Genomic DNA, 19,194 nt, shown 5'->3' on the forward strand with positions numbered 1-19,194 from the left:
CAAAGCCAAAGAGTCCATCCCAAAATCCGACAAACAAGCAAAATGAACAAAAAACATTGAATTCAATTCTTTCTGATTTTAGAAACTGCATTAAAGAAGGGGTGCACCGGTCCTGGAAATACTGCAATACCAGGTCAATGCGTGGAGTGGACAGAGCAAGCTCTTTTTCCATCTCCCTGTTCTAAAAATCCATTTAATATATGGTCCCCAGATAGGGGACGTATCAGATATTAAACTGATAAGAACAGATACTACACTTGATCTTAGCCAAAAGGCCGAGAAGCGATAACCAGAATTGGTTTCAAACTACGGAGCCACCCAAGGATCCTGAAAAGTCCATTTGTGGAGATGAGCTCCTGGACTCCCGTTAAGAAGACATGTTGTCAACCTCTTGATCCCTTACATGCCTGCACTTTTCGGCTTGCTGCTGCTGCAATCCACGCGTTTTAGATCTGCATAACTCCACCTCTTTAAACACAGCACCTTCACCCCCTGCTGTTCCCACCCGCCTCAACACCGTTGGAAGGGAGGAGAACCAATTAAGGCGGGGGGTGGGGTGGAACGAGCAGCTGTCTACCCTTAGCAGGAGGGCTCCTGATTACATACCTCTCCTGCTGCTGCTGCTGCTGGCTGTCCAGCAGCAGACTGAAGGTGGCTGCTGCTGTGCACAGGTATATAAAGGCTCAGAGCCTATTATGACACGCGCAGCCAGCGTTCCATTGCCACATTCCATCTACTGCAGGCAGGATACCTGGCTGGCTGAATGTCGCTGAGAAGCTCACAGAGACCGCCATAAGCAACAGTTTAACAGAATGCCACAGACTAATCAACCAAACTTTTTGGGTTGGGTTCTCTTTTATAGTCTGCAGGCATTAAATGAAAGAAGTCAGTGTTCCAGCAGAAGGAGACAACGTTTCAGAAAAGGCATTGTAGCAAACCAAAAAAGAAATTTTAAGCGCAGCAGAGTAACCAGCGCACATACCTGTTAGCTCAGGTGAGTTTAAAAGGCTGCTGTTGATAACAAGGGCATTTGCTAAATAGATGGTGTGTGTGCAACAATATACTGAAAGGTCAATTATATTGTGCAGCTTATCTCACCACCTGTAGTTATTTAGGTGAAAGCTCCAAAATGCTTGCCTAATATGTCTGTTTATCCAAAAGGAAGTAAAAAGGGAGAGCTAGAAAGATAGCATTGCATCACATTACATGGCAATGCAATGCACAGTTGCTGAAGTTGAACCAAAATGAGCTTGTAATCTGGCTTCTGCAACTTTGAACATGAAAAATCCAATGAGGAGAAGAAAAGCAAAGCCAAAGAGTCCATCCCAAAATCCGACAAACAAGCAAAATGAACAAAAAACATTGAATTCAATTCTTTCTGATTTTAGAAACTGCATTAAAGAAGGGGTGCACCGGTCCTGGAGATACTGCAATACCAGGTCAATGCGTGGAGTGGACAGAGCAAGCTCTTTTTCCATCTCCCTGTTCTAAAAATCCATTTAATATATGGTCCCCAGATAGGGGACGTATCAGATATTAAACTGATAAGAACAGATACTACACTTGATCTTAGCCAAAAGGCCGAGAAGCGATAACCAGAATTGGTTTCAAACTACGGAGCCACCCAAGGATCCTGAAAAGTCCATTTGTGGAGATGAGCTCCTGGACTCCCGTTAAGAAGACATGTTGTCAACCTCTAGATCCCTTACATGCCTGCACTTTTCGGCTTGCTGCTGCTGCAATCCACGCGTTTTAGATCTGCATAACTCCACCTCTTTAAACACAGCACCTTCACCCCCTGCTGTTCCCACCCGCCTCAACACCGTTGGAAGGGAGGAGAACCAATTAAGGCGGGGGGTGGGGTGGAACGAGCAGCTGTCTACCCTTAGCAGGAGGGCTCCTGATTACATACCTCTCCTGCTGTTGCTGCTGCTGGCTGTCCAGCAGCAGACTGAAGGTGGCTGCTGCTGTGCACAGGTATATAAAGGCTCAGAGCCTATTATGACACGCGCAGCCAGCGTTCCATTGCCACATTCCATCTACTGCAGGCAGGATACCTGGCTGGCTGAATGTCGCTGAGAAGCTCACAGAGACCGCCATAAGCAACAGTTTAACAGAATGCCACAGACTAATCAACCAAACTTTTTGGGTTGGGTTCTCTTTTATAGTCTGCAGGCATTAAATGAAAGAAGTCAGTGTTCCAGCAGAAGGAGACAACGTTTCAGAAAAGGCATTGTAGCAAACCAAAAAAGAAATTTTAAGCGCAGCAGAGTAACCAGCGCACATACCTGTTAGCTCAGGTGAGTTTAAAAGGCTGCTGTTGATAACAAGGGCATTTGCTAAATAGATGGTGTGTGTGCAACAATATACTGAAAGGTCAATTATATTGTGCAGCTTATCTCACCACCTGTAGTTATTTAGGTGAAAGCTCCAAAATGCTTGCCTAATATGTCTGTTTATCCAAAAGGAAGTAAAAAGGGAGAGCTAGAAAGATAGCATTGCATCACATTACATGGCAATGCAATGCACAGTTGCTGAAGTTGAACCAAAATGAGCTTGTAATCTGGCTTCTGCAACTTTGAACATGAAAAATCCAATGAGGAGAAGAAAAGCAAAGCCAAAGAGTCCATCCCAAAATCCGACAAACAAGCAAAATGAACAAAAAACATTGAATTCAATTCTTTCTGATTTTAGAAACTGCATTAAAGAAGGGGTGCACCGGTCCTGGAGATACTGCAATACCAGGTCAATGCGTGGAGTGGACAGAGCAAGCTCTTTTTCCATCTCCCTGTTCTAAAAATCCATTTAATATATGGTCCCCAGATAGGGGACGTATCAGATATTAAACTGATAAGAACAGATACTACACTTGATCTTAGCCAAAAGGCCGAGAAGCGATAACCAGAATTGGTTTCAAACTACGGAGCCACCCAAGGATCCTGAAAAGTCCATTTGTGGAGATGAGCTCCTGGACTCCCGTTAAGAAGACATGTTGTCAACCTCTAGATCCCTTACATGCCTGCACTTTTCGGCTTGCTGCTGCTGCAATCCACGCGTTTTAGATCTGCATAACTCCACCTCTTTAAACACAGCACCTTCACCCCCTGCTGTTCCCACCCGCCTCAACACCGTTGGAAGGGAGGAGAACCAATTAAGGCGGGGGGTGGGGTGGAACGAGCAGCTGTCTACCCTTAGCAGGAGGGCTCCTGATTACATACCTCTCCTGCTGCTGCTGCTGGCTGTCCAGCAGCAGACTGAAGGTGGCTGCTGCTGTGCACAGGTATATAAAGGCTCAGAGCCTATTATGACACGCGCAGCCAGCGTTCCATTGCCACATTCCATCTACTGCAGGCAGGATACCTGGCTGGCTGAATGTCGCTGAGAAGCTCACAGAGACCGCCATAAGCAACAGTTTAACAGAATGCCACAGACTAATCAACCAAACTTTTTGGGTTGGGTTCTCTTTTATAGTCTGCAGGCATTAAATGAAAGAAGTCAGTGTTCCAGCAGAAGGAGACAACGTTTCAGAAAAGGCATTGTAGCAAACCAAAAAAGAAATTTTAAGCGCAGCAGAGTAACCAGCGCACATACCTGTTAGCTCAGGTGAGTTTAAAAGGCTGCTGTTGATAACAAGGGCATTTGCTAAATAGATGGTGTGTGTGCAACAATATACTGAAAGGTCAATTATATTGTGCAGCTTATCTCACCACCTGTAGTTATTTAGGTGAAAGCTCCAAAATGCTTGCCTAATATGTCTGTTTATCCAAAAGGAAGTAAAAAGGGAGAGCTAGAAAGATAGCATTGCATCACATTACATGGCAATGCAATGCACAGTTGCTGAAGTTGAACCAAAATGAGCTTGTAATCTGGCTTCTGCAACTTTGAACATGAAAAATCCAATGAGGAGAAGAAAAGCAAAGCCAAAGAGTCCATCCCAAAATCCGACAAACAAGCAAAATGAACAAAAAACATTGAATTCAATTCTTTCTGATTTTAGAAACTGCATTAAAGAAGGGGTGCACCGGTCCTGGAGATACTGCAATACCAGGTCAGTGCGTGGAGTGGACAGAGCAAGCTCTTTTTCCATCTCCCTGTTCTAAAAATCCATTTAATATATGGTCCCCAGATAGGGGACGTATCAGATATTAAACTGATAAGAACAGATACTACACTTGATCTTAGCCAAAAGGCCGAGAAGCGATAACCAGAATTGGTTTCAAACTACGGAGCCACCCAAGGATCCTGAAAAGTCCATTTGTGGAGATGAGCTCCTGGACTCCCGTTAAGAAGACATGTTGTCAACCTCTTGATCCCTTACATGCCTGCACTTTTCGGCTTGCTGCTGCTGCAATCCACGCGTTTTAGATCTGCATAACTCCACCTCTTTAAACACAGCACCTTCACCCCCTGCTGTTCCCACCCGCCTCAACACCGTTGTAAGGGAGGAGAACCAATTAAGGCGGGGGGTGGGGTGGAACGAGCAGCTGTCTACCCTTAGCAGGAGGGCTCCTGATTACATACCTCTCCTGCTGCTGCTGCTGCTGGCTGTCCAGCAGCAGACTGAAGGTGGCTGCTGCTGTGCACAGGTATATAAAGGCTCAGAGCCTATTATGACACGCGCAGCCAGCGTTCCATTGCCACATTCCATCTACTGCAGGCAGGATACCTGGCTGGCTGAATGTCGCTGAGAAGCTCACAGAGACCGCCATAAGCAACAGTTTAACAGAATGCCACAGACTAATCAACCAAACTTTTTGGGTTGGGTTCTCTTTTATAGTCTGCAGGCATTAAATGAAAGAAGTCAGTGTTCCAGCAGAAGGAGACAACGTTTCAGAAAAGGCATTGTAGCAAACCAAAAAAGAAATTTTAAGCGCAGCAGAGTAACCAGCGCACATACCTGTTAGCTCAGGTGAGTTTAAAAGGCTGCTGTTGATAACAAGGGCATTTGCTAAATAGATGGTGTGTGTGCAACAATATACTGAAAGGTCAATTATATTGTGCAGCTTATCTCACCACCTGTAGTTATTTAGGTGAAAGCTCCAAAATGCTTGCCTAATATGTCTGTTTATCCAAAAGGAAGTAAAAAGGGAGAGCTAGAAAGATAGCATTGCATCACATTACATGGCAATGCAATGCACAGTTGCTGAAGTTGAACCAAAATGAGCTTGTAATCTGGCTTCTGCAACTTTGAACATGAAAAATCCAATGAGGAGAAGAAAAGCAAAGCCAAAGAGTCCATCCCAAAATCCGACAAACAAGCAAAATGAACAAAAAACATTGAATTCAATTCTTTCTGATTTTAGAAACTGCATTAAAGAAGGGGTGCACCGGTCCTGGAGATACTGCAATACCAGGTCAATGCGTGGAGTGGACAGAGCAAGCTCTTTTTCCATCTCCCTGTTCTAAAAATCCATTTAATATATGGTCCCCAGATAGGGGACGTATCAGATATTAAACTGATAAGAACAGATACTACACTTGATCTTAGCCAAAAGGCCGAGAAGCGATAACCAGAATTGGTTTCAAACTACGGAGCCACCCAAGGATCCTGAAAAGTCCATTTGTGGAGATGAGCTCCTGGACTCCCGTTAAGAAGACATGTTGTCAACCTCTAGATCCCTTACATGCCTGCACTTTTCGGCTTGCTGCTGCTGCAATCCACGCGTTTTAGATCTGCATAACTCCACCTCTTTAAACACAGCACCTTCACCCCCTGCTGTTCCCACCCGCCTCAACACCGTTGGAAGGGAGGAGAACCAATTAAGGCGGGGGGTGGGGTGGAACGAGCAGCTGTCTACCCTTAGCAGGAGGGCTCCTGATTACATACCTCTCCTGCTGCTGCTGCTGCTGGCTGTCCAGCAGCAGACTGAAGGTGGCTGCTGCTGTGCACAGGTATATAAAGGCTCAGAGCCTATTATGACACGCGCAGCCAGCGTTCCATTGCCACATTCCATCTACTGCAGGCAGGATACCTGGCTGGCTGAATGTCGCTGAGAAGCTCACAGAGACCGCCATAAGCAACAGTTTAACAGAATGCCACAGACTAATCAACCAAACTTTTTGGGTTGGGTTCTCTTTTATAGTCTGCAGGCATTAAATGAAAGAAGTCAGTGTTCCAGCAGAAGGAGACAACGTTTCAGAAAAGGCATTGTAGCAAACCAAAAAAGAAATTTTAAGCGCAGCAGAGTAACCAGCGCACATACCTGTTAGCTCAGGTGAGTTTAAAAGGCTGCTGTTGATAACAAGGGCATTTGCTAAATAGATGGTGTGTGTGCAACAATATACTGAAAGGTCAATTATATTGTGCAGCTTATCTCACCACCTGTAGTTATTTAGGTGAAAGCTCCAAAATGCTTGCCTAATATGTCTGTTTATCCAAAAGGAAGTAAAAAGGGAGAGCTAGAAAGATAGCATTGCATCACATTACATGGCAATGCAATGCACAGTTGCTGAAGTTGAACCAAAATGAGCTTGTAATCTGGCTTCTGCAACTTTGAACATGAAAAATCCAATGAGGAGAAGAAAAGCAAAGCCAAAGAGTCCATCCCAAAATCCGACAAACAAGCAAAATGAACAAAAAACATTGAATTCAATTCTTTCTGATTTTAGAAACTGCATTAAAGAAGGGGTGCACCGGTCCTGGAGATACTGCAATACCAGGTCAATGCGTGGAGTGGACAGAGCAAGCTCTTTTTCCATCTCCCTGTTCTAAAAATCCATTTAATATATGGTCCCCAGATAGGGGACGTATCAGATATTAAACTGATAAGAACAGATACTACACTTGATCTTAGCCAAAAGGCCGAGAAGCGATAACCAGAATTGGTTTCAAACTACGGAGCCACCCAAGGATCCTGAAAAGTCCATTTGTGGAGATGAGCTCCTGGACTCCCGTTAAGAAGACATGTTGTCAACCTCTAGATCCCTTACATGCCTGCACTTTTCGGCTTGCTGCTGCTGCAATCCACGCGTTTTAGATCTGCATAACTCCACCTCTTTAAACACAGCACCTTCACCCCCTGCTGTTCCCACCCGCCTCAACACCGTTGGAAGGGAGGAGAACCAATTAAGGCGGGGGGTGGGGTGGAACGAGCAGCTGTCTACCCTTAGCAGGAGGGCTCCTGATTACATACCTCTCCTGCTGCTGCTGCTGCTGGCTGTCCAGCAGCAGACTGAAGGTGGCTGCTGCTGTGCACAGGTATATAAAGGCTCAGAGCCTATTATGACACGCGCAGCCAGCGTTCCATTGCCACATTCCATCTACTGCAGGCAGGATACCTGGCTGGCTGAATGTCGCTGAGAAGCTCACAGAGACCGCCATAAGCAACAGTTTAACAGAATGCCACAGACTAATCAACCAAACTTTTTGGGTTGGGTTCTCTTTTATAGTCTGCAGGCATTAAATGAAAGAAGTCAGTGTTCCAGCAGAAGGAGACAACGTTTCAGAAAAGGCATTGTAGCAAACCAAAAAAGAAATTTTAAGCGCAGCAGAGTAACCAGCGCACATACCTGTTAGCTCAGGTGAGTTTAAAAGGCTGCTGTTGATAACAAGGGCATTTGCTAAATAGATGGTGTGTGTGCAACAATATACTGAAAGGTCAATTATATTGTGCAGCTTATCTCACCACCTGTAGTTATTTAGGTGAAAGCTCCAAAATGCTTGCCTAATATGTCTGTTTATCCAAAAGGAAGTAAAAAGGGAGAGCTAGAAAGATAGCATTGCATCACATTACATGGCAATGCAATGCACAGTTGCTGAAGTTGAACCAAAATGAGCTTGTAATCTGGCTTCTGCAACTTTGAACATGAAAAATCCAATGAGGAGAAGAAAAGCAAAGCCAAAGAGTCCATCCCAAAATCCGACAAACAAGCAAAATGAACAAAAAACATTGAATTCAATTCTTTCTGATTTTAGAAACTGCATTAAAGAAGGGGTGCACCGGTCCTGGAAATACTGCAATACCAGGTCAATGCGTGGAGTGGACAGAGCAAGCTCTTTTTCCATCTCCCTGTTCTAAAAATCCATTTAATATATGGTCCCCAGATAGGGGACGTATCAGATATTAAACTGATAAGAACAGATACTACACTTGATCTTAGCCAAAAGGCCGAGAAGCGATAACCAGAATTGGTTTCAAACTACGGAGCCACCCAAGGATCCTGAAAAGTCCATTTGTGGAGATGAGCTCCTGGACTCCCGTTAAGAAGACATGTTGTCAACCTCTTGATCCCTTACATGCCTGCACTTTTCGGCTTGCTGCTGCTGCAATCCACGCGTTTTAGATCTGCATAACTCCACCTCTTTAAACACAGCACCTTCACCCCCTGCTGTTCCCACCCGCCTCAACACCGTTGGAAGGGAGGAGAACCAATTAAGGCGGGGGGTGGGGTGGAACGAGCAGCTGTCTACCCTTAGCAGGAGGGCTCCTGATTACATACCTCTCCTGCTGCTGCTGCTGCTGGCTGTCCAGCAGCAGACTGAAGGTGGCTGCTGCTGTGCACAGGTATATAAAGGCTCAGAGCCTATTATGACACGCGCAGCCAGCGTTCCATTGCCACATTCCATCTACTGCAGGCAGGATACCTGGCTGGCTGAATGTCGCTGAGAAGCTCACAGAGACCGCCATAAGCAACAGTTTAACAGAATGCCACAGACTAATCAACCAAACTTTTTGGGTTGGGTTCTCTTTTATAGTCTGCAGGCATTAAATGAAAGAAGTCAGTGTTCCAGCAGAAGGAGACAACGTTTCAGAAAAGGCATTGTAGCAAACCAAAAAAGAAATTTTAAGCGCAGCAGAGTAACCAGCGCACATACCTGTTAGCTCAGGTGAGTTTAAAAGGCTGCTGTTGATAACAAGGGCATTTGCTAAATAGATGGTGTGTGTGCAACAATATACTGAAAGGTCAATTATATTGTGCAGCTTATCTCACCACCTGTAGTTATTTAGGTGAAAGCTCCAAAATGCTTGCCTAATATGTCTGTTTATCCAAAAGGAAGTAAAAAGGGAGAGCTAGAAAGATAGCATTGCATCACATTACATGGCAATGCAATGCACAGTTGCTGAAGTTGAACCAAAATGAGCTTGTAATCTGGCTTCTGCAACTTTGAACATGAAAAATCCAATGAGGAGAAGAAAAGCAAAGCCAAAGAGTCCATCCCAAAATCCGACAAACAAGCAAAATGAACAAAAAACATTGAATTCAATTCTTTCTGATTTTAGAAACTGCATTAAAGAAGGGGTGCACCGGTCCTGGAGATACTGCAATACCAGGTCAATGCGTGGAGTGGACAGAGCAAGCTCTTTTTCCATCTCCCTGTTCTAAAAATCCATTTAATATATGGTCCCCAGATAGGGGACGTATCAGATATTAAACTGATAAGAACAGATACTACACTTGATCTTAGCCAAAAGGCCGAGAAGCGATAACCAGAATTGGTTTCAAACTACGGAGCCACCCAAGGATCCTGAAAAGTCCATTTGTGGAGATGAGCTCCTGGACTCCCGTTAAGAAGACATGTTGTCAACCTCTAGATCCCTTACATGCCTGCACTTTTCGGCTTGCTGCTGCTGCAATCCACGCGTTTTAGATCTGCATAACTCCACCTCTTTAAACACAGCACCTTCACCCCCTGCTGTTCCCACCCGCCTCAACACCGTTGGAAGGGAGGAGAACCAATTAAGGCGGGGGGTGGGGTGGAACGAGCAGCTGTCTACCCTTAGCAGGAGGGCTCCTGATTACATACCTCTCCTGCTGCTGCTGCTGCTGGCTGTCCAGCAGCAGACTGAAGGTGGCTGCTGCTGTGCACAGGTATATAAAGGCTCAGAGCCTATTATGACACGCGCAGCCAGCGTTCCATTGCCACATTCCATCTACTGCAGGCAGGATACCTGGCTGGCTGAATGTCGCTGAGAAGCTCACAGAGACCGCCATAAGCAACAGTTTAACAGAATGCCACAGACTAATCAACCAAACTTTTTGGGTTGGGTTCTCTTTTATAGTCTGCAGGCATTAAATGAAAGAAGTCAGTGTTCCAGCAGAAGGAGACAACGTTTCAGAAAAGGCATTGTAGCAAACCAAAAAAGAAATTTTAAGCGCAGCAGAGTAACCAGCGCACATACCTGTTAGCTCAGGTGAGTTTAAAAGGCTGCTGTTGATAACAAGGGCATTTGCTAAATAGATGGTGTGTGTGCAACAATATACTGAAAGGTCAATTATATTGTGCAGCTTATCTCACCACCTGTAGTTATTTAGGTGAAAGCTCCAAAATGCTTGCCTAATATGTCTGTTTATCCAAAAGGAAGTAAAAAGGGAGAGCTAGAAAGATAGCATTGCATCACATTACATGGCAATGCAATGCACAGTTGCTGAAGTTGAACCAAAATGAGCTTGTAATCTGGCTTCTGCAACTTTGAACATGAAAAATCCAATGAGGAGAAGAAAAGCAAAGCCAAAGAGTCCATCCCAAAATCCGACAAACAAGCAAAATGAACAAAAAACATTGAATTCAATTCTTTCTGATTTTAGAAACTGCATTAAAGAAGGGGTGCACCGGTCCTGGAAATACTGCAATACCAGGTCAATGCGTGGAGTGGACAGAGCAAGCTCTTTTTCCATCTCCCTGTTCTAAAAATCCATTTAATATATGGTCCCCAGATAGGGGACGTATCAGATATTAAACTGATAAGAACAGATACTACACTTGATCTTAGCCAAAAGGCCGAGAAGCGATAACCAGAATTGGTTTCAAACTACGGAGCCACCCAAGGATCCTGAAAAGTCCATTTGTGGAGATGAGCTCCTGGACTCCCGTTAAGAAGACATGTTGTCAACCTCTAGATCCCTTACATGCCTGCACTTTTCGGCTTGCTGCTGCTGCAATCCACGCGTTTTAGATCTGCATAACTCCACCTCTTTAAACACAGCACCTTCACCCCCTGCTGTTCCCACCCGCCTCAACACCGTTGGAAGGGAGGAGAACCAATTAAGGCGGGGGGTGGGGTGGAACGAGCAGCTGTCTACCCTTAGCAGGAGGGCTCCTGATTACATACCTCTCCTGCTGCTGCTGCTGCTGCTGGCTGTCCAGCAGCAGACTGAAGGTGGCTGCTGCTGTGCACAGGTATATAAAGGCTCAGAGCCTATTATGACACGCGCAGCCAGCGTTCCATTGCCACATTCCATCTACTGCAGGCAGGATACCTGGCTGGCTGAATGTCGCTGAGAAGCTCACAGAGACCGCCATAAGCAACAGTTTAACAGAATGCCACAGACTAATCAACCAAACTTTTTGGGTTGGGTTCTCTTTTATAGTCTGCAGGCATTAAATGAAAGAAGTCAGTGTTCCAGCAGAAGGAGACAACGTTTCAGAAAAGGCATTGTAGCAAACCAAAAAAGAAATTTTAAGCGCAGCAGAGTAACCAGCGCACATACCTGTTAGCTCAGGTGAGTTTAAAAGGCTGCTGTTGATAACAAGGGCATTTGCTAAATAGATGGTGTGTGTGCAACAATATACTGAAAGGTCAATTATATTGTGCAGCTTATCTCACCACCTGTAGTTATTTAGGTGAAAGCTCCAAAATGCTTGCCTAATATGTCTGTTTATCCAAAAGGAAGTAAAAAGGGAGAGCTAGAAAGATAGCATTGCATCACATTACATGGCAATGCAATGCACAGTTGCTGAAGTTGAACCAAAATGAGCTTGTAATCTGGCTTCTGCAACTTTGAACATGAAAAATCCAATGAGGAGAAGAAAAGCAAAGCCAAAGAGTCCATCCCAAAATCCGACAAACAAGCAAAATGAACAAAAAACATTGAATTCAATTCTTTCTGATTTTAGAAACTGCATTAAAGAAGGGGTGCACCGGTCCTGGAGATACTGCAATACCAGGTCAATGCGTGGAGTGGACAGAGCAAGCTCTTTTTCCATCTCCCTGTTCTAAAAATCCATTTAATATATGGTCCCCAGATAGGGGACGTATCAGATATTAAACTGATAAGAACAGATACTACACTTGATCTTAGCCAAAAGGCCGAGAAGCGATAACCAGAATTGGTTTCAAACTACGGAGCCACCCAAGGATCCTGAAAAGTCCATTTGTGGAGATGAGCTCCTGGACTCCCGTTAAGAAGACATGTTGTCAACCTCTAGATCCCTTACATGCCTGCACTTTTCGGCTTGCTGCTGCTGCAATCCACGCGTTTTAGATCTGCATAACTCCACCTCTTTAAACACAGCACCTTCACCCCCTGCTGTTCCCACCCGCCTCAACACCGTTGGAAGGGAGGAGAACCAATTAAGGCGGGGGGTGGGGTGGAACGAGCAGCTGTCTACCCTTAGCAGGAGGGCTCCTGATTACATACCTCTCCTGCTGCTGCTGCTGCTGGCTGTCCAGCAGCAGACTGAAGGTGGCTGCTGCTGTGCACAGGTATATAAAGGCTCAGAGCCTATTATGACACGCGCAGCCAGCGTTCCATTGCCACATTCCATCTACTGCAGGCAGGATACCTGGCTGGCTGAATGTCGCTGAGAAGCTCACAGAGACCGCCATAAGCAACAGTTTAACAGAATGCCACAGACTAATCAACCAAACTTTTTGGGTTGGGTTCTCTTTTATAGTCTGCAGGCATTAAATGAAAGAAGTCAGTGTTCCAGCAGAAGGAGACAACGTTTCAGAAAAGGCATTGTAGCAAACCAAAAAAGAAATTTTAAGCGCAGCAGAGTAACCAGCGCACATACCTGTTAGCTCAGGTGAGTTTAAAAGGCTGCTGTTGATAACAAGGGCATTTGCTAAATAGATGGTGTGTGTGCAACAATATACTGAAAGGTCAATTATATTGTGCAGCTTATCTCACCACCTGTAGTTATTTAGGTGAAAGCTCCAAAATGCTTGCCTAATATGTCTGTTTATCCAAAAGGAAGTAAAAAGGGAGAGCTAGAAAGATAGCATTGCATCACATTACATGGCAATGCAATGCACAGTTGCTGAAGTTGAACCAAAATGAGCTTGTAATCTGGCTTCTGCAACTTTGAACATGAAAAATCCAATGAGGAGAAGAAAAGCAAAGCCAAAGAGTCCATCCCAAAATCCGACAAACAAGCAAAATGAACAAAAAACATTGAATTCAATTCTTTCTGATTTTAGAAACTGCATTAAAGAAGGGGTGCACCGGTCCTGGAGATACTGCAATACCAGGTCAGTGCGTGGAGTGGACAGAGCAAGCTCTTTTTCCATCTCCCTGTTCTAAAAATCCATTTAATATATGGTCCCCAGATAGGGGACGTATCAGATATTAAACTGATAAGAACAGATACTACACTTGATCTTAGCCAAAAGGCCGAGAAGCGATAACCAGAATTGGTTTCAAACTACGGAGCCACCCAAGGATCCTGAAAAGTCCATTTGTGGAGATGAGCTCCTGGACTCCCGTTAAGAAGACATGTTGTCAACCTCTAGATCCCTTACATGCCTGCACTTTTCGGCTTGCTGCTGCTGCAATCCACGCGTTTTAGATCTGCATAACTCCACCTCTTTAAACACAGCACCTTCACCCCCTGCTGTTCCCACCCGCCTCAACACCGTTGGAAGGGAGGAGAACCAATTAAGGCGGGGGGTGGGGTGGAACGAGCAGCTGTCTACCCTTAGCAGGAGGGCTCCTGATTACATACCTCTCCTGCTGCTGCTGCTGCTGGCTGTCCAGCAGCAGACTGAAGGTGGCTGCTGCTGTGCACAGGTATATAAAGGCTCAGAGCCTATTATGACACGCGCAGCCAGCGTTCCATTGCCACATTCCATCTACTGCAGGCAGGATACCTGGCTGGCTGAATGTCGCTGAGAAGCTCACAGAGACCGCCATAAGCAACAGTTTAACAGAATGCCACAGACTAATCAACCAAACTTTTTGGGTTGGGTTCTCTTTTATAGTCTGCAGGCATTAAATGAAAGAAGTCAGTGTTCCAGCAGAAGGAGACAACGTTTCAGAAAAGGCATTGTAGCAAACCAAAAAAGAAATTTTAAGCGCAGCAGAGTAACCAGCGCACATACCTGTTAGCTCAGGTGAGTTTAAAAGGCTGCTGTTGATAACAAGGGCATTTGCTAAATAGATGGTGTGTGTGCAACAATATACTGAAAGGTCAATTATATTGTGCAGCTTATCTCACCACCTGTAGTTATTTAGGTGAAAGCTCCAAAATGCTTGCCTAATATGTCTGTTTATCCAAAAGGAAGTAAAAAGGGAGAGCTAGAAAGATAGCATTGCATCACATTACATGGCAATGCAATGCACAGTTGCTGAAGTTGAACCAAAATGAGCTTGTAATCTGGCTTCTGCAACTTTGAACATGAAAAATCCAATGAGGAGAAGAAAAGCAAAGCCAAAGAGTCCATCCCAAAATCCGACAAACAAGCAAAATGAACAAAAAACATTGAATTCAATTCTTTCTGATTTTAGAAACTGCATTAAAGAAGGGGTGCACCGGTCCTGGAGATACTGCAATACCAGGTCAATGCGTGGAGTGGACAGAGCAAGCTCTTTTTCCATCTCCCTGTTCTAAAAATCCATTTAATATATGGTCCCCAGATAGGGGACGTATCAGATATTAAACTGATAAGAACAGATACTACACTTGATCTTAGCCAAAAGGCCGAGAAGCGATAACCAGAATTGGTTTCAAACTACGGAGCCACCCAAGGATCCTGAAAAGTCCATTTGTGGAGATGAGCTCCTGGACTCCCGTTAAGAAGACATGTTGTCAACCTCTAGATCCCTTACATGCCTGCACTTTTCGGCTTGCTGCTGCTGCAATCCACGCGTTTTAGATCTGCATAACTCCACCTCTTTAAACACAGCACCTTCACCCCCTGCTGTTCCCACCCGCCTCAACACCGTTGGAAGGGAGGAGAACCAATTAAGGCGGGGGGTGGGGTGGAACGAGCAGCTGTCTACCCTTAGCAGGAGGGCTCCTGATTACATACCTCTCCTGCTGCTGCTGCTGCTGGCTGTCCAGCAGCAGACTGAAGGTGGCTGCTGCTGTGCACAGGTATATAAAGGCTCAGAGCCTATTATGACACGCGCAGCCAGCGTTCCATTGCCACATTCCATCTACTGCAGGCAGGATACCTGGCTGGCTGAATGTCGCTGAGAAGCTCACAGAGACCGCCATAAGCAACAGTTTAACAGAATGCCACAGACTAATCAACCAAACTTTTTGGGTTGGGTTCTCTTTTATAGTCTGCAGGCATTAAATGAAAGAAGTCAGTGTTCCAGCAGAAGGAGACAACGTTTCAGAAAAGGCATTGTAGCAAACCAAAAAAGAAATTTTAAGCGCAGCAGAGTAACCAGCGCACATACCTGTTAGCTCAGGTGAGTTTAAAAGGCTGCTGTTGATAACAAGGGCATTTGCTAAATAGATGGTGTGTGTGCAACAATATACTGAAAGGTCAATTATATTGTGCAGCTTATCTCACCACCTGTAGTTATTTAGGTGAAAGCTCCAAAATGCTTGCCTAATATGTCTGTTTATCCAAAAGGAAGTAAAAAGGGAGAGCTAGAAAGATAGCATTGCATCACATTACATGGCAATGCAATGCACAGTTGCTGAAGTTGAACCAAAATGAGCTTGTAATCTGGCTTCTGCAACTTTGAACATGAAAAATCCAATGAGGAGAAGAAAAGCAAAGCCAAAGAGTCCATCCCAAAATCCGACAAACAAGCAAAATGAACAAAAAACATTGAATTCAATTCTTTCTGATTTTAGAAACTGCATTAAAGAAGGGGTGCACCGGTCCTGGAGATACTGCAATACCAGGTCAATGCGTGGAGTGGACAGAGCAAGCTCTTTTTCCATCTCCCTGTTCTAAAAATCCATTTAATATATGGTCCCCAGATAGGGGATGTATCAGATATTAAACTGATAAGAACAGATACTACACTTGATCTTAGCCAAAAGGCCGAGAAGCGATAACCAGAATTGGTTTCAAACTACGGAGCCACCCAAGGATCCTGAAAAGTCCATTTGTGGAGATGAGCTCCTGGACTCCCGTTAAGAAGACATGTTGTCAACCTCTAGATCCCTTACATGCCTGCACTTTTCGGCTTGCTGCTGCTGCAATCCACGCGTTTTAGATCTGCATAACTCCACCTCTTTAAACACAGCACCTTCACCCCCTGCTGTTCCCACCCGCCTCAACACCGTTGGAAGGGAGGAGAACCAATTAAGGCGGGGGGTGGGGTGGAACGAGCAGCTGTCTACCCTTAGCAGGAGGGCTCCTGATTACATACCTCTCCTGCTGCTGCTGCTGCTGGCTGTCCAGCAGCAGACTGAAGGTGGCTGCTGCTGTGCACAGGTATATAAAGGCTCAGAGCCTATTATGACACGCGCAGCCAGCGTTCCATTGCCACATTCCATCTACTGCAGGCAGGATACCTGGCTGGCTGAATGTCGCTGAGAAGCTCACAGAGACCGCCATAAGCAACAGTTTAACAGAATGCCACAGACTAATCAACCAAACTTTTGGGTTGGGTTCTCTTTTATAGTCTGCAGGCATTAAATGAAAGAAGTCAGTGTTCCAGCAGAAGGAGACAACGTTTCAGAAAAGGCATTGTAGCAAACCAAAAAAGAAATTTTAAGCGCAGCAGAGTAACCAGCGCACATACCTGTTAGCTCAGGTGAGTTTAAAAGGCTGCTGTTGATAACAAGGGCATTTGCTAAATAGATGGTGTGTGTGCAACAATATACTGAAAGGTCAATTATATTGTGCAGCTTATCTCACCACCTGTAGTTATTTAGGTGAAAGCTCCAAAATGCTTGCCTAATATGTCTGTTTATCCAAAAGGAAGTAAAAAGGGAGAGCTAGAAAGATAGCATTGCATCACATTACATGGCAATGCAATGCACAGTTGCTGAAGTTGAACCAAAATGAGCTTGTAATCTGGCTTCTGCAACTTTGAACATGAAAAATCCAATGAGGAGAAGAAAAGCAAAGCCAAAGAGTCCATCCCAAAATCCGACAAACAAGCAAAATGAACAAAAAACATTGAATTCAATTCTTTCTGATTTTAGAAACTGCATTAAAGAAGGGGTGCACCGGTCCTGGAGATACTGCAATACCAGGTCAATGCGTGGAGTGGACAGAGCAAGCTCTTTTTCCATCTCCCTGTTCTAAAAATCCATTTAATATATGGTCCCCAGATAGGGGACGTATCAGATATTAAACTGATAAGAACAGATACTACACTTGATCTTAGCCAAAAGGCCGAGAAGCGATAACCAGAATTGGTTTCAAACTACGGAGCCACCCAAGGATCCTGAAAAGTCCATTTGTGGAGATGAGCTCCTGGACTCCCGTTAAGAAGACATGTTGTCAACCTCTAGATCCCTTACATGCCTGCACTTTTCGGCTTGCTGCTGCTGCAATCCACGCGTTTTAGATCTGCATAACTCCACCTCTTTAAACACAGCACCTTCACCCCCTGCTGTTCCCACCCGCCTCAACACCGTTGGAAGGGAGGAGAACCAATTAAGGCGGGGGGTGGGGTGGAACGAGCAGCTGTCTACCCTTAGCAGGAGGGCTCCTGATTACATACCTCTCCTGCTGCTGCTGCTGCTGGCTGTCCAGCAGCAGACTGAAGGTGGCTGCTGCTGTGCACAGGTATATAAAGGCTCAGAGCCTATTATGACACGCGCAGCCAGCGTTCCATTGCCACATTCCATCTACTGCAGGCAGGATACCTGGCTGGCTGAATGTCGCTGAGAAGCTCACAGAGACCGCCATAAGCAACAGTTTAACAGAATGCCACAGACTAATCAACCAAACTTTTTGGGTTGGGTTCTCTTTTATAGTCTGCAGGCATTAAATGAAAGAAGTCAGTGTTCCAGCAGAAGGAGACAACGTTTCAGAAAAGGCATTGTAGCAAACCAAAAAAGAAATTTTAAGCGCAGCAGAGTAACCAGCGCACATACCTGTTAGCTCAGGTGAGTTTAAAAGGCTGCTGTTGATAACAAGGGCATTTGCTAAATAGATGGTGTGTGTGCAACAATATACTGAAGGGTCAATTATATTGTGCAGCTTATCTCACCACCTGTAGTTATTTAGGTGAAAGCTCCAAAATGCTTGCCTAATATGTCTGTTTATCCAAAAGGAAGTAAAAAGGGAGAGCTAGAAAGATAGCATTGCATCACATTACATGGCAATGCAATGCACAGTTGCTGAAGTTGAACCAAAATGAGCTTGTAATCTGGCTTCTGCAACTTTGAACATGAAAAATCCAATGAGGAGAAGAAAAGCAAAGCCAAAGAGTCCATCCCAAAATCCGACAAACAAGCAAAATGAACAAAAAACATTGAATTCAATTCTTTCTGATTTTAGAAACTGCATTAAAGAAGGGGTGCACCGGTCCTGGAGATACTGCAATACCAGGTCAATGCGTGGAGTGGACAGAGCAAGCTCTTTTTCCATCTCCCTGTTCTAAAAATCCATTTAATATATGGTCCCCAGATAGGGGACGTATCAGATATTAAACTGATAAGAACAGATACTACACTTGATCTTAGCCAAAAGGCCGAGAAGCGATAACCAGAATTGGTTTCAAACTACGGAGCCACCCAAGGATCCTGAAAAGTCCATTTGTGGAGATGAGCTCCTGGACTCCCGTTAAGAAGACATGTTGTCAACCTCTAGATCCCTTACATGCCTGCACTTTTCGGCTTGCTGCTGCTGCAATCCACGCGTTTTAGATCTGCATAACTCCACCTCTTTAAACACAGCACCTTCACCCCCTGCTGTTCCCACCCGCCTCAACACCGTTGGAAGGGAGGAGAACCAATTAAGGCGGGGGGTGGGGTGGAACGAGCAGCTGTCTACCCTTAGCAGGAGGGCTCCTGATTACATACCTCTCCTGCTGCTGCTGGCTGTCCAGCAGCAGACTGAAGGTGGCTGCTGCTGTGCACAGGTATATAAAGGCTCAGAGCCTATTATGACACGCGCAGCCAGCGTTCCATTGCCACATTCCATCTACTGCAGGCAGGATACCTGGCTGGCTGAATGTCGCTGAGAAGCTCACAGAGACCGCCATAAGCAACAGTTTAACAGAATGCCACAGACTAATCAACCAAACTTTTGGGTTGGGTTCTCTTTTATAGTCTGCAGGCATTAAATGAAAGAAGTCAGTGTTCCAGCAGAAGGAGACAACGTTTCA

General features: G+C 45.1%; 15 non-coding genes across 15 annotated transcripts; all 15 read right to left on the reverse strand.

Moving 5' to 3' along the window:
* Positions 1-96: 96 nt before the first annotated feature.
* Positions 97-287, reverse strand: LOC141149398 (U2 spliceosomal RNA). Its single transcript, XR_012245697.1, has one exon. It is a non-coding gene; the product is annotated as a U2 spliceosomal RNA (small nuclear RNA).
* Positions 288-1,402: 1,115 nt separating this feature from the next.
* LOC141150903 (U2 spliceosomal RNA) lies at positions 1,403-1,593 on the reverse strand. The gene has a single exon (XR_012246950.1). It is a non-coding gene; the product is annotated as a U2 spliceosomal RNA (small nuclear RNA).
* Positions 1,594-2,708: 1,115 nt separating this feature from the next.
* On the reverse strand, positions 2,709-2,899 carry LOC141150914 (U2 spliceosomal RNA). Its single transcript, XR_012246952.1, has one exon. It is a non-coding gene; the product is annotated as a U2 spliceosomal RNA (small nuclear RNA).
* Positions 2,900-4,011: 1,112 nt separating this feature from the next.
* Positions 4,012-4,202, reverse strand: LOC141149409 (U2 spliceosomal RNA). Its single transcript, XR_012245708.1, has one exon. It is a non-coding gene; the product is annotated as a U2 spliceosomal RNA (small nuclear RNA).
* A 1,115-nt stretch (positions 4,203-5,317) lies between these two features.
* Positions 5,318-5,508, reverse strand: LOC141150926 (U2 spliceosomal RNA). The gene has a single exon (XR_012246954.1). It is a non-coding gene; the product is annotated as a U2 spliceosomal RNA (small nuclear RNA).
* Positions 5,509-6,623: 1,115 nt separating this feature from the next.
* LOC141150937 (U2 spliceosomal RNA) lies at positions 6,624-6,814 on the reverse strand. The gene has a single exon (XR_012246959.1). It is a non-coding gene; the product is annotated as a U2 spliceosomal RNA (small nuclear RNA).
* Positions 6,815-7,929: 1,115 nt separating this feature from the next.
* Positions 7,930-8,120, reverse strand: LOC141149399 (U2 spliceosomal RNA). Its single transcript, XR_012245698.1, has one exon. It is a non-coding gene; the product is annotated as a U2 spliceosomal RNA (small nuclear RNA).
* Positions 8,121-9,235: 1,115 nt separating this feature from the next.
* On the reverse strand, positions 9,236-9,426 carry LOC141150949 (U2 spliceosomal RNA). Its single transcript, XR_012246961.1, has one exon. It is a non-coding gene; the product is annotated as a U2 spliceosomal RNA (small nuclear RNA).
* Positions 9,427-10,541: 1,115 nt separating this feature from the next.
* On the reverse strand, positions 10,542-10,732 carry LOC141149401 (U2 spliceosomal RNA). Its single transcript, XR_012245700.1, has one exon. It is a non-coding gene; the product is annotated as a U2 spliceosomal RNA (small nuclear RNA).
* A 1,118-nt stretch (positions 10,733-11,850) lies between these two features.
* On the reverse strand, positions 11,851-12,041 carry LOC141150960 (U2 spliceosomal RNA). The gene has a single exon (XR_012246963.1). It is a non-coding gene; the product is annotated as a U2 spliceosomal RNA (small nuclear RNA).
* A 1,115-nt stretch (positions 12,042-13,156) lies between these two features.
* LOC141149410 (U2 spliceosomal RNA) lies at positions 13,157-13,347 on the reverse strand. Its single transcript, XR_012245709.1, has one exon. It is a non-coding gene; the product is annotated as a U2 spliceosomal RNA (small nuclear RNA).
* A 1,115-nt stretch (positions 13,348-14,462) lies between these two features.
* LOC141150972 (U2 spliceosomal RNA) lies at positions 14,463-14,653 on the reverse strand. The gene has a single exon (XR_012246964.1). It is a non-coding gene; the product is annotated as a U2 spliceosomal RNA (small nuclear RNA).
* Positions 14,654-15,768: 1,115 nt separating this feature from the next.
* Positions 15,769-15,959, reverse strand: LOC141149683 (U2 spliceosomal RNA). Its single transcript, XR_012245973.1, has one exon. It is a non-coding gene; the product is annotated as a U2 spliceosomal RNA (small nuclear RNA).
* A 1,114-nt stretch (positions 15,960-17,073) lies between these two features.
* LOC141150984 (U2 spliceosomal RNA) lies at positions 17,074-17,264 on the reverse strand. The gene has a single exon (XR_012246965.1). It is a non-coding gene; the product is annotated as a U2 spliceosomal RNA (small nuclear RNA).
* A 1,115-nt stretch (positions 17,265-18,379) lies between these two features.
* Positions 18,380-18,570, reverse strand: LOC141150996 (U2 spliceosomal RNA). Its single transcript, XR_012246966.1, has one exon. It is a non-coding gene; the product is annotated as a U2 spliceosomal RNA (small nuclear RNA).
* Positions 18,571-19,194: the final 624 nt, after the last annotated feature.

This window comes from Phyllobates terribilis, unplaced genomic scaffold, assembly GCF_046119375.1.
Source record: "Phyllobates terribilis strain yellow unplaced genomic scaffold, ASM4611937v1 Scaffold_5__5_contigs__length_657084704, whole genome shotgun sequence".
Lineage (NCBI taxonomy): Eukaryota > Metazoa > Chordata > Amphibia > Anura > Dendrobatidae > Phyllobates > Phyllobates terribilis.